Source organism: Psammomys obesus, unplaced genomic scaffold, assembly GCF_907164565.1.
Source record: "Psammomys obesus unplaced genomic scaffold, mPsaObe1.curated_primary_1811, whole genome shotgun sequence".
In the NCBI taxonomy this organism is placed as follows: domain Eukaryota; kingdom Metazoa; phylum Chordata; class Mammalia; order Rodentia; family Muridae; genus Psammomys; species Psammomys obesus.
Window position 1 is genome coordinate 27,647,904 of NW_026585644.1, and position 15,037 is coordinate 27,662,940.

Sequence of the window (15,037 nt, forward strand, 5' to 3'; positions counted from 1 at the left end):
CCTCTTTGCAGAAAGACAGGAGCCATTATGTGCTTTTGTTATACCTTCCACCCGCCATCCATTGTTTGTGTTTACTGGGAATTCTGAGACATCTGGGAAATTCAGAAAAGAAGCGAGTGCCTCATTTGAAAGATGGATACCAAGTAGTGCCCTAGGTTGTGAGAAGAGAAGTGGCTGTTTGTTTTCCTTTGCTGGATGAAAAGAGGCCAAAAGTCTTTTTGCAGTTCCACCAAAGAGCCAATAAAACAGAAACAAAACACACGTGTGCCAAGAGTTCAACAACAAGGCGGAAGTGGCTAAGGTTTGCGGTCTGTTACCACATGACAACATTGAGTTGGAGCCAAGGTATTTTCTGTTCTCTGTGTGCTGGAAAGCTCTGCTTTGAAACAGAGAGGGAATAAGAATGTCAGAGAAGAGGAGAACCATGTACCGGGCAGAGGTGTGAAAGCATCAGGGAAGACTTCTCAGGAGCAGAAAGGTTAGGGATTTTATATTGCCACTATACAAAGGTAAACAAATTGTGGCCCAGGAGCAAATCTAGCCTACTGGATTCTCTCTCTCTCAGAGGGTAGGGGAACTGAAAGGGTTTTTTTTTATTTTTATTTTTTTCAGTTTCTCCAAAGCACTTTTTAAAACATATAAAATTACAATATCTACTCAGAAACTTATTAGTTCCAATGAAATAAAATTAGAATGGCAGAGGATTTGGGGGAATTCAAGGACCTGATTCTTTCCAACTACTATTCTACTACTTACTGCAACTGCCTAGTACTATGCAGATTTTTACTGGTATCCAGCATATTTTTGTGTATATTGTTCATAGGCATTTTCAGTTTCATCAGTGGAGTGTGTAGTTGTTTTGACTGTGTAGCCCACACATTTAAATATTTACTATTATCTGTCTCTTTACAGAAAACAATTGCCAACCTTAATCCTAGATGATGAATATAAAAATAAATATATAATATGATACAACAAGAAATTGTTGTAATTTGACCTAAAAATTTTCAGTTTTACATTGTTCAACCCAATTATTCACTCTTTAGGACCTGTTCTTCAATATTGACCTCAAAAAGGACTTTGTCCAAAAGGGTTTCCCATCCAACACGTGGAAATGTCCTAGTCTCTCAAGCTCTATAGGCCTTTGCTTTCGCATTTGGCCAACTCCAGGCTCATTTGATACTCACAGGCACCTTCTCTGTTATTAGAAAATTCTATTACAGGTTAAAACTGTGTCCTCCTAAAATTTGTATGTTAAATCCCTGCTCTCCAATACCTCAGAATGTGACTGATTTGGGGAGACAGGACCTTTCAAGTGTTACAAGGAGCCCACCAGAGATGATCACTTATGCACAGTTTACAGCCAACTGAATGTCTTTATTCCAGATGGCCAGGACTACACTCAGATATTTAGGACCTAAGTGTAACCCAGAGCATTTACAGAAAGGAACTTCCATTAGCAAAAACCACATCTTGGTATCTTGCTATGCCACTGTAGGAGGTTTTGCACAAGCAAGCAGTTTAATAGAAGCTAAGATGAATTAGGGACTCAAGTTCCTAGAATAGAGTTGGGTAATGTTCCATGGGGTAATTCCCCATCAAGGAGAGCAAATTCTAGTTAAAGTTGAAATGGAGGAGCCTCCACACTGTCTTGCTCTGTCATGAAAATTGTAAATAAGTTAAAATTCAGGGTAACCCCCCTCCACCTGAGTGACATACTTATAAGAAGAGAATAGTGGCAGAAAAGGTGCCACAAGCCTATAATCCCAGAATTTGGAAGGCTGCGGCCTAAAGATAGCTGCAAATTGATGCCAACCTGAGTACATGTTGAGTTCCAGGCCAACCTGAGCAACAAACTGAGGCCTAGTTTCAAGCAAAATGAACAAAAGAATTAGTTAGGGTACAGAAATGCCGGGAAGACGTGCATACCCTGAGGTGAGACCATGCAAAGACACAGGAAGGAAACGACTTATAAGCCAAGAAGAGAAGCCAGATAAAACCAACTACCAAAGCCACCATCTTAAACTTAGGGCTTTGACTGTAACAAAATTAATTTCAGTTCTTTAAACCACCCATTCATTCTGTGGCATTGTGCTATGGCTATTTATGCAAAGTAGTTCAGTCACTGAAGCATAAAAGCTATTCCTCATTTTTTCGTTGCATTCCTAATGGCATCTGAAGCCATATGTGTAGTATTCATTGACTAAACTTTACATAATTGAATAAAATATTACATATAACCAGGTGTGTCTGAGGAGATGGGAGGAGACTTTTAGGATAATAACTCGGGACTTTCTACCAAATTCTTCCATAAGGTTCTAGAATGGCTCAACCAATCCACAATTGATCAATGCCCAAAACAAACATCAATTTACCCATCTCTGATGACTGACTGTCTTCAATGAAAACTGAAGAGGTATGGTACCTGTGCCCCCTTTCTTCTGGTCTACTAAGAGAGAAGAATAATCAGAAAGCTGGATGTGAACTCTGTCGATTAAAATAGCATCCCTTTCACAGCCAATTCTAAATAAAAAACATCTTCAGGGGAGCCCAATAATGAACATGAAACAGAAATATTAAATGTGTAGCTCCAACTTACATTCCAGATGTCAGAATATGCAAAATTATGGGCAATGCAACACAGATCAAACAATTTGAGGAGCCAAGCTTTCCCTGGTTTATGAAAACTCTGTTGAGTAGAAAGTGCAACTGCTTCTCATGGGACAGCAGCCAAACCCAACCTGAAAGCACTAGCTTTGAAAACATCCCTAAAATGCAGAGGCTTTTCTGATCATTCATTTCTAAATGAACAAATAAAAGTTTTCGGTATGAACAATGTCCAGATGCCCCAGAAGTCTACTCTGCCAATTCTACTGCCCGAACATACATTCTATCCTTTCAGATTTTAGCAACAGCTCCTGGTAAAACAAACATACAAACAAACAAACAAACAAAAAACCCATCATTTTACCTACCAATGGCTTTATAAACTTAGAACATAATGGGGAGATACATAAGAAAAGAGCACTGGGCAAGTATAAGGCTTTGGAAAAACAGAAGTTATTGAGCATTGTCAAATCTGATCTTTCCCAGATCCATACACTTTACCCAGGGAATTTCCATACAATTATCAGAAAACCTGGAACTGTGTTATCCCTAACCAAATCCCACCAAATCCTACTCTTAGTGGCATAAGGAACCCTCCACTATGAAATAATGCAAAGACTACTGAAGTCTGACTTCTCAATAGAGGGCTGGTTAGTTTTATTTCCAATACTGTGTTCTTAACTGTCTCTAAAAATAATGCTGGTCTCCAATTTGCTCTTGGTCAACAGATCAAAAAGAAAAAAAAATAGTATTTCTAAATTGATACCAAAAACCCCTTGTTTCTGTGTGTGGTGGAATTTTTCTTAAGAAAGCAAAAGTCCTATTGTTAGTCCCTGATGTTCAATAGAAACCTGATGTGGTAACTCTAGACAGACAGACCATTAATCACTTCATTAAGCCTACATCCATTGCCTGGTACATCAATGTCATGATAGTAGTATTACACAGGTCCATATATCTGTACAACTCATAGATTAACACAGAGAGATTTGCTCAATTGAGCTATTGGGATCTCAGGAAAATTTTTTAGTTTAGACCATTATACAAATTATCAATTGTTATTTGCAATCTTCTTCAGAGTATGTGTGGTCCTTTGAAGATGAATGAAGTGGAAGTTTCTGGTTTCTTTGAAGACTGAGTTTTGCCCTGTGATATTTTGCTGCAAGCTGGGCATGTGATGTTTTTATCCCTTGTGTGAGGGATATGAATTTGGCCAGCTGAGAACATTCATGGGTGAACTCTGAGGAAAGGATATATAGAGAGGCCCACACACAGTGAGACATTGTTTTTTTGGATTGACATGGCTGTGCTGATCTTCTTTGTGCTTCAACACTTGACTTCGAAGAGAGAAATGTTCCAGAGAACTTCTCAGGGCAATCTGAGTCTAACAGCTTTCATTGACTTCTCACACTGATTCGTTGTTGCTGTTTGGTGTTAGTTTTTGGCCTGGACTGCTGGTATCCTGAGGACTGAGTTTTGTAATTCCCTAAAGATCTACCGACTCTAATCAGCAGGAAGTAGATAAAAGAGGTCTACAGACCTTTTTCCTACTAATCTTCTATCTAAGCTCAGGGTGGAGTGGTAGGGGGTTGGTAGGGAGGAAAAGGTGCTTAGGAACCCTAAATAAAGTAGGTTTGGTGAAAAATCTAAGCCTACGGATGGAAGCCCATGTGGATTTACTTGGTTCTTGCGTGCAACAATCTGTATTCTCATCCAGACAATGACTCCAGTGCTTGGCAGGTGGAGGTAGGAGCTTGGAGTTCAACAATATCTGTTACTGAATAGCCAATTTGAAACCAGTTTACACAACAAAAGAACCCACCTCGAAATGAAAATCCATACTCTAAAAACAATGTTTATCTCATCACCCTTGTATCCCTAATATTCCACTGCCATTCCACATAAAACTTTCTACCCTCATTTAAACTAACTTTCTTATTCAGAATGTCATAGCCCTCCATCATTCTCTGGTTTAAGTCCCCAATCATCTCCAAAACAGACCTGATATTCAAATCAAGCAACGTTCCCCTGTGTCTCCAACTGAAAATACTGTTGAGCATTTTCCTTGCAATTTTTCTTCCATTGAAGATTTCTTTCAAACTTCACATACAACTCAAAACATAACTCCATAAAGGTTGAATTCTGCAACCAATACTCCAACAGTCATATTTTCCCCTTTGTGTTCCCAAACTTGGGAGGCAGCAAGAATCTCTTGTGTCACACGATTTAATAACAAGTTGTATTTTGCATAGCTCACCTGCTCCTTCTTTATAGCATTTCATCCATTTTTACTTAAATGTTTCTTGGTTTTCACCATTTGTAGTTCATTGTCACCATCTCAGCATCCAGAGCAGAATCTGGCAACAAGGCAGCTTTACAGATATTTGTTTAATGAGTGGCTAGGTAAAGTAAATGTCTCCCTAGTTTGAATGTTACAAGGGCAAGAACCATGTTGCCATCCTTTTGTAAATTTGCTCCTCATAGGCCATTGAGCATCCGTCTCATCAGAGACTCAAACTCCTGCTGGTATCAAATACTAACAAGTTAGCCAGACTTTCTCGGATTTAGAGATAGATACAGTGGTATTGTTATACTGTAACAGTCACTGTCTAGATTCTCCCTGAGAGAAAAGAAAAGAAAAAAACAGAAAAAAAAAGAAGTTTAGTAAGTGTGGGTGAGTAATAACTATCTTGTTAAAATTTTAAAATATTTAAAAAGCATGAGTCATCCTTAATCTTTGTGCTTCATACAACACTCTTACAATTTTAGATATTTTATTTCTGTCCTATAGAAAATAAAACATTTTAAAGTATCTACTCGGATTTTTGTGTGGATTCATATCTCCAAACAAGAAAAGTATTTTATACCTTTTTCATGCATAAAGAAAGGGCAACATGATCTTATCAGATCTTATATACAGGGCTGAAGCGACAGCTCAGTGATTAAGAGAATTGATTGCTCGCAGAGGGAGTACAGATTCAATCTATGGTAAGCACACAGTGGCTCCCAACTATCTGTAACTTCAGTCCCCGGGTATCTGATGCCTTCTTCTGGCTTCCTGGAATACTGCGAGCATGGATGACAGGCATTCATGCAGACAAAACACTCGTACACACAAAATAAGAAAATGAAATTTTAAAATGTTTAACTCTTATGTGTACGCTGAATGGCACACTTGAGACGGAAAAGGTTTTGTTTTCTACCTAGCCTCTGATAGCTTTATGATGCCTTTTGCAAATTTGCAAGGTTGGAAAGATGAAAAGCATTTCAACATATACTCACTTCTGATTAGTCTAGAAAGTTTTTCCCTTTTATCTCCTTGTTACATGTAGTAGTCTTTACTTCTTCCCCTGGTCTTCCGTTACTGTTAAAATGTTCAAAGCGGATAGTAGGAGTTCTAGTAAAAAAGGATAACTTCCTAAGATAGTAATTGATGTAGTATTACTAATTCCTTGTTTCCTTATGACACTCTTACCTGAGAGTGGGGAATAGAAAATGACCTGTGTTTATTGATTTGTGAAATAGAATGCAAAAAAAAAATGATCAAATTTTGATTTTGTATTTCTAACACATGCTGTTGAAACTCCAAACAGAACATAATATTAAAGTGTAATTGTGAGAACCAAACTTACTAATAATGAAAGGTAGTTTAAGGAGGCTGAGAATGTACCTTGACATGGGGATCTGAGTTTGATCCTTGGAACCCACATTAAAAAACAACTATGGTGGCATAATTATCTCAGTTCTGGGAACAAGAGACATAGGATTCTTGGGGCTTTCCTAACCTAACCAGTGAGTTATAAGCCAATGCTCTCATATCTTAAAAAAAAAAAAGTTCATGGACTAGGGGAGGAGTATAAGGGGAGAAGAGGGAGAGAGGGTCAGTTTGGAAGGAGATGAGGGAGGGGGGCACAGGCAGAATATAAATTGAATAAATTTTAATAAATGTTAATAATTAAAAAAACATAAAAAGTTTAAATAGTGTTTGAGTAATGGCTCACAAGACTGACCTCCGGTCTGCTCTCATGCACATGCACACTTTGAGTATTCAACAAATCACATAGGATGAGGACACTCATGTTACGGAAAAGGTAGGTGTGCTGGCTAGTTTTTATAAATTTATTCAATATTTATAAATTACAGTTTATTCACTTTGTATCCCAGCTGTAGTCCTCTCTCTCATCCCCTCCCAATCCCATCCTCCCTCCCTCATCTCCTCCCATGCCCCTCCCCAAGTCCACTGATAGGGGAGGTCTCCTCCCCATCCCTCTGACCCTAGCCTATCAACTCTCATCAGGACTTTCTGCATTATCTTCCTCTGCGGCCTGGTAAAGCTGCTCCTCCATGAGGGAGAGGATCAAAGAGGTGCTGGCTAGTTTTATGTGAACCTAATAGAACAGAGTCATCTGGGAAGAGGAAACAACAACTGGGAAAATATTCCTGCTAGATTGGTCTGTGGGCAAGCCTATGGTGCAGCTCATGGGGGACTGTGGTCCTAAATGTGAAAAAAGAGCAAGCTGAGCAACTGTGAAAAGCAAACCAGAGAGAGCAGCATTTCTCCATGGCTTGTGTATCAGTATCTGCCTCCAGATTCCTGTCCAGCTTGAGTTTCTGCAATGACTTCCCTTCATGCTGAACTACAATTATGAAAGAAACCCTTTTCATCCCAGTTTGCTTTTAATTATGACGTTTTATCAGAGCAATAAAAACCTTAACTAAGACAATAGATTTCCCTCCAATAATTACATAAACCAGTCTTCTGGACAGAGGAGAAAAATGGAGATAGGAAGGGGGTCAGGGCTTAGTCTACTCCTTTGTGTGTGCGTGGTGGTTGAAGAAGTCGGTGGACTCTATTGTTCTGAGGCGTGGAGCTCAGGGGCTCTTGTTGGGGTGGGTCCATTTCCTCTTCACCACCACAGGCTTCGGGCTTCGCAGGATGGCATTAGCCCTGCAGATGGCCGCCACTGGCAAATCAAGATGGTACTTGTTCTTTTGGATCGTGTGCCTGATGCTGAGGGTGGCCTGAGCATTCTTGTTGATGGTGGTCCTCACTTAAGAAGTAGCGGGTTTTCGCTGACCGGATCTGCGTTTCTTGAACACCACGACCCCTTTGCCGTCGGCGGCGGGCTCCAATCCCACAGCCTTGCGGTGAATCAGACCGATGTAGTGGAAGGAGTTGCGGAGCCTTCAGATTACTGGGCTCCATGCTGTATGTCTGCTTGTTCCTCTTGATCGGGGAAACCGAAACAGTTCTGAACGACTATCCATTGCAGATGTGCGGACTCGGCAGAAATGCGGTAGCCTACTCTTGAGTCTGGACTTCATGCTCTGAGTTCTCCCTGTTTCTAGATTGGCCTTGCCTTGGAAGGAAGTGGTTTGAATTAGCACATAGGCTATGCGGGAATCTTGGGAAACAGTGCCCTGGTTTCTACTGTCTATACCTCAGGTAAAGGCTACAGGGTCTCTCAGATACGCCCTTTCCTCGGGGCGGTGAAACAGGAGAGGACATCAGAACAGTCAGGAAGCCAAGAAACATGAGAGAACCCCCAAACCTATCCTAGGGCCTTGAGGGAGATTTTGGACCAGAGGGGGCTAGACAAGAGACCACCAGCAGCAACGAGGGGCCTAGAGAGACAATCCAGAAAATCTGATGGGCCATGGATACCACCAGGAGAGACGGCGACCAGCCGCGCTATGGAAATAATCAAGATATCCTTGACAACAAAGAAAAAGGACTGTTCACAGCTGTACCAGCTCCTTGCCCGGATGTGTGGACCAACCTCTGAAGTCCTTTACACACCCCTGCACTGAAAGCTAATGAAGGGTAAAGGAAGAACAGTGCTTAAATGGTGACGTTTTAATTTAAGGCTTCTCTGAAGTGACTACATTAAAGTTCCTAAGGTTTCATGGACTCGAGAGAACTGTTTACTTCCAGAAAACAAAAGTAGAGATTGTTACAGTTTTTGCACACTTGATTTCCTACCAAGTGACATTTGTAGACAACGCACATGTAGAAGGTCAGGAGCTGGCAAGTGTGCAGACTACTGTGGGACACAGAGCCAGTGAAGCAGCTCCGGATCCACTTCAGAAGCTCAGTCTGTCTTCAAAGGGGTTTGACACGCTCACCCCTGGCTGGCCTGTGTCTTCCTCTCAGAACAACCAGACAGACGAATAAACACAGATCACAAACGGACCACATGTTTCCTTCTTCTTCCAAGCGCTCTGCGGCTAGGGGCCTGCCTGTTCCAGACTCCCCATCTAGGTCCCACTGAATCAGCCTCACAGAAGCTTTCTCGCTTCTCGCTTCACCCAGAAACACATGGGAAATTGTGACCAGACATGGGCAACCGCCAAACCTGGGGAAGAAGCTTCACTTCTTCTTAGATTCAGGGTCTATGGTACACGAGACCCCCTCCCCCCACCCCTGCTTTATTCCTGTTTTATAAACACACCTACCCTCGCTTGTCTCTTCCATTAAATAATGGCTCCAGTAAGCCCCTAACATTTCTTTGTGGATGAACAATGGTGATTCACTTGTTGTCTGTTTTTGTTTGTTTGTTGTTTTTGCTTTTGACATTATGAGAAGAGAAGACAATGCCATAGAGGAAAGGCAGAGAAGGAAGGCTTGTGGAGGAGTAGCTTGTTTCATCCCATATCCTTAAGCATAAGTCTAAGTATATATTAAGTGACCTTTGGATGCAGCTGACAGAAATGGAAAGTGTGGGTCAAAGGAAAGAATGCCGAACAGAACACAAGAGACAAGGAGTGAATGAACTCAGTGCTTCCCAATACAGCTGGATCCTGCAGCTCCCCCTTGGCCAAACCATACTCCCAGTATTGTGGAATGATGTCCAGAAATCTCTTCAGCCACTGAGGATCTTTCTTCTTTTAAATCACCATGTTGAGATATTACTGATCTCTAAAAAGCTATAAGCATTTAAAATACATATCAACATGACTTTGAGGTTAAGCACACACCCATAAAGCCATCACCATTATAAAGGCAATAAACCTGCCCATCACCTGCTAAAGTTTTCCTCTGCATTATTTTAAACTGTTATCTTGTTAAAAGAATAAACTGACATAAGATCTATCTTTGCAGCAAATTTTGAGAATATAATATAATTTGGTTAGCTATAGGTAATGTACTCTTCAATAGATTGTCAGAATTTACTTATCTTGTACAACTGAAGAATTGTGCCTCTTAACCAACACCTCCCAAGTTTCTCACCCTTCAGGCTGCAGACTCTGGCAACAGCAGCTCTACTCTCTGCTTCTGACTTTGACTATTTCAGATTCTATACAGAAATGAGGTCGTTGATGTCTTGCTGTGTCCTGCTTAGTTGATTTAGCATCTTAAGACAAAGTGTATAGATTGAATCTTATCCTCATGGTCATAAATAGAGTGGCATGATCTTCTATTCTCTCTCTCTCTATTTAAAAACAGATTTGTTTCATTTTTAATGATAAGGTCTGTGTCTTGGGGGAAGGGTATGTGTGTATGAGTACAGCAGAGACTAGACTAGGTCATTGGATACCCTGGACTATAGTTAAAAAGAACTTGTGAACCACACAACTTGGGTGCTGAGAAGCAAATTTAGTTCTTCTGGAAAAATAACAAGTATTTTAATCACCAATATATCTCTGTAGTCCCAAGATCCCTTTTAAAAAGCAAAATCACATTCACACATGCATGTAAACACATTCCAATTTCAAAGCAGATACTTAAGCAACTGTATAATATTACTATTAGGAATAACTATAAAGAGAATGTGAGAGTGTAGAAAACTCTTTAAGATCTTGATTCAGTTCTTAGGGTATGTAGCTAGATGTGAAATAGATGAGTCATATGGCAGTTCTATTTGTAATTTCCCAAGAGACATCCATACTCTTTCCACTATGGCTGTTGTCAATGCATTACCACAAACACAGGCACTCCCTGTGCTCAACATCCTCACCAGCACTTACCCTTCTTTTATGACGATAGCCATTCTTACAGATATAAGGTGAAAACTCACTATGGTTTGAACATGTATATTACTAATGACTGGTAGTGTTGAACCCGTTTCCATGTAACTAACGCCCATTTATATCACTTCTTTAAACAAACGTCTGTTCAGCTTCTTCTGATATCTGAATTGGGTCAAGGGAGGTTTGCTCTTTCAATATGCAAGTTCTTTGAATATCTTGGATAGCAACACCTTGCCAGATGCATCATTTTCAAACTTCCCTCCTATCCTACAGGTTACTTTTATTCATTTTATTGGTTGTTTATCTTGCTGTTCAGAAGCTATTTATCTTGACATAATAATACATGATTATCTTTACTTTCATTAATTATTCTTACAATGTCATTAAAAATATTATTGTCATGGCCAAAGTCAAAGAGCTTTGTTATCTTATTTCTGTCTAGGAAGTTCACAGTTTAAGTCTTTAATCCATTCTGAGTTGATGTTTTTGTATAATGTAAGAGTCTAATTTAATTCTTTGTAGATATTCAATTTTCCTATCTAATTTATGAGAGAAACCAATTCTGCATTGTACATTCTTCTTTCCTTTCTAATCTCTGTGTGCATGCACGTGTGTGTGAGGGGACATGAGCACCTCTGTATGACTATGTGTCTGGAAGCTGGATATCACCTTGGGTGTCATCCTGAGGAACATCACTACCTCCTTTGTGACAGGGCATCCTATTACTAAGCCCAGGGGTGGCCCTGTCTGCTTCTCCAGAGCTCTGATTGTAATAAGTTCTGAAGATGGAAGTCAGGCCCTTAGTCTTGCATGGCAAGCATATTGACGAAGGAACAAGTCTTGTTGAAAATCTACTTGTGTTTTTTTTTTTTTTTTTCTGGACTTACTATTCTGTTCCATTAGTATTTGCGTTTATTTTCATGCCACTCTCATGAGGCTGTTACAATTGTATCTTCGTAGTGTCACTGTTACAATTGTATCTTCGTAGTGTCATTTGAAATCAAGATGAAATATGACGCCTCCAGCTCTGATCAGCATACACCTCTTGGCGATTTGAAGTCTTTTGTAGCTTCCTACCATTTTCTGGTAGCTACATATGACTGTTGTTACTATTTCACTGAAAAATGTCATGGAGATTTTGGTAGATATTGTATTAAAACTGTAGGTCTTTTTATATACTTGGGCATATCACCAATACCAAGTTCTCCCTGTGAACTTGGAAGACTTTTCGGTGTGTTTGTGTCAACCTCTTTCATTGGTAATTTGTAATTTTCAGTTTGCAGATCTTTCACAGCTGTTGTTAAGAAAATATTTAAGTATTTATTTCCTGTGATAATTCTAGAAATGGTAGTGTTTTATAAATTTTCTTTTCAGATATTTCATTGTTAGTATACAGAAGTGCAATTTGAATTTATTGTTCCAGTGTTTTGATGAGTTTCTTCACATTTTACTAATAAGATGGGACATAAACTCTACTGAAAGAAATAAACAACTTATGAACAAGAAATGATAACAAAACACTTTCATAATTACTTACATTATCCTCTCTGGATCACAGTACAACAAAGAGGGCAAGACAAAGCAAACTGAACCTCCAAACATTCACTTTTGAGTGTATTTATGATGGAGAAAGAAAGGGCAAAGAGATTGAAGGAGAATCCCTAGGGATCTCATCAGATGAAATGATGAAAATAGGCAACATCTTACTTGAGTACCCTAGAGGTTGGGAGTAGCTGATGGAGAAAGTCCAGAATCCTTCATGCTAGCATCCTTGGAGACCATTTTTGTTCCCTTTTCACACCTGGCATGCATTTATTTGGTACCAGAGGAAGGATTTTTATTTTAAATTATGCATGTGGCTTTGCACCTTTATTCTATCAGAATCAAACTAAATGTTATTCCACAACACTCCATAAAGTTAATGATACAATGTGACTAGAACCCTTTCCTGAAATATGACATTCTCCAGGGACTCTGAGGGTATTAAAGGGACTGTATGCCAAGGCCAAGTCATACCCCTGGAGCCATATAGAAGCTCTACAGGTACTTTAATTCCAATGACATATATATTCCCAGGTTTCTGTGAATTCAATCAGAAGGTTTATGTGTAAAGCCCCTGAAAAGGCTGTCAGACCATGGCACAGGATGAGGGCGCTGCCCAGATTTGACCAGCACAGCTGAAATCTACATGCACATGTGGGCAACTAAGGTCTGCTCAAAGTAGAGAGAAAAAGCAGACTGAAAATTTAAAAGATCAGAAGATAAGTTCAGCTTCCCTCACTTTGACTCTACAATGAGAAAAGGAAGCTTACTAAGATCTACAGTTGGGTCGTTGAAATCAGATTACTATTTTTAATTGTTTTAATCACTAGCTGTTAAAAATATCTTGCATTCTTTGTCTCATTAAGAAATTGGGGCTTGGAATGTAGTACAAGGATAGAGTACTTGCCTAGCATATACAAGACTCAGCACTGCAAAATAGAAAAATAAGATAAAAGAATAAAAAGACCTAATTCAGAATTTGTTTCCAATCACAGTCTTTCATTTTCATTTCCTAGATTTAATCTGTGTTTGCTCTAATTTTGAAACCACTGGATTCATTTGGATTCATTTCATACTCTATGTAGGAAATTTAAATATGTGGTGTTTGTGTGAATGTATTTGTGTGCGTGTATGCGTGTGAGTGTGTCTGCATATAGGTGCATGTGTGAGTGAGTGTGTGTGTTTGTGAGTAAGTATGTATATGCTGAACTAGTGCAGTCCCCCATGTCAAGCTTTTACCCACAAAGAAGATCTCTGAGAAGATTATGTACTTACTTTACTTCTTAACTACAAAGGATGAAAGTGGTGGAATCTGGGGTGCATAAATAATAAGGATATGTTGCTATGAAGAGGCTTTCTTTAAAGGATGTATTTCCACCTTCATATATGCTGTATCCTGTTTCCTGTCATCACTCTCCCCAGCTACCATGTATTCAGATTAGGAAAATCGCAACTATTACAATAAATATCTGGACCACGGTGAAGAAGAGAGTTGTTTAAAATAAGGAGTAAACACTGCAGTAGCCATGGAATCGCTAGGGCTAGCACATGATTCCCTGGCTCTCAGCAGGATTACAGGCCCTGTAATCCTAGTATTGAATGTGATCATGACTACCCCAGTCAGCATCTCACAATACATTCATTCCAGAACAGACAAGACTCCCCAATGTCAGCATCGTTTTTGCCTTTCTTTTCAGATCAAGACACGTTCAGTCTTCTACTATCACACATTTAGAGCAGATGTTCCAAAAAAAAAAAAAAAAAAGGATAAACCAGGTGCTTAACATATTCTATTCCAAGGGGTAATTTTAGAAATTATTGCAATCAATGAGCTAATAATAATGGTGGTAATGATGAGGCCAAGTTATTATTACCTATTACCTTTAATCATCGACAGCAACTCAATTGAACATAATTAGAGGCATCATCATAAATAACGTGGAGCAGATGGAAGACACTGGGTTTTTCATTTCCAGGACTGAGTGGGAAGGTTAATGATAGAGCAATGGACATGGAGAATGGGCCATTTATGCCCCCTATCCACATGGCATTTGAATCTTCCCTGGTGGATACCTATAAAACAGAGCTGAATTTAACAGAATATATGGCTGCCAAAACCACACTTTCAAATCCTACTAATCAGTTTTTCAACAACCTTCTCCCTTTCACCCTTTACAAGATTTTATTTGCACGGGCTAAATGGTGGCCATGTTTGTTTCTTTCAATTGCATTGGCATAAGAAAAATGGAGTGATAGTATGTCCTGGCCTTCCCTCGAACCTCCCCAGTTCCTGAAATGCACACCTCCAGGCTTTTCATATTTGGAAAACATCCAAATGCTTTAGAGAGTCAATTAGCATTAACGTAATATTTATCATGAAGCACAGCAAGAATTATCACTTCCTTTCCATTAACTCAGCAACAACAAAATACTTCCTATGTACTGCTAACTATCATGTAGGGACAAAGTGTACACAGACATGCAAGACACAAGTGTTCACTTTCTACCTAGGCCATTACATTTGTCTAGATTTATTACTTTTATGAACTTCTAATCTATTGATAATACATGGCTAAGCATGGTAACATCCCCCCCCCCGTCGATGAACCAATGGCAGTCTGTGTTTTCTCTACAAAATCACTCTCCCAACAACACTGAAGTTGTAGACTCCTTCCTATCTCATATGTGACTTACAATACTGGGGTGTCTCTCTCTCTCTCTCTCTGACAGTCTCTCAGTTTCTCTGTCTCTCTGTCTCTTTGTCTCTCTCTCCTTCCCACCCTCATTCTCTCCCTGCTCTTTCCTCTCACTCCTCAACCTAACACATGCTCAGTACTGTACAAAAGTAAGTTTTCATATCTCTAAAGGAACTTGCAGTCTAAGAGAACAGATAAGACTATTACCCGCAAGATAGAGC

The 15,037-nt window shown here is 39.6% G+C and overlaps 1 pseudogene; it reads right to left on the reverse strand.

Annotated features, from left to right (window-relative positions):
- Positions 1-7,479: 7,479 nt before the first annotated feature.
- On the reverse strand, positions 7,480-10,598 carry LOC129687425 (60S ribosomal protein L28-like; annotated as a pseudogene).
- Between the last annotated feature and the right edge of the window lie 4,439 nt (positions 10,599-15,037).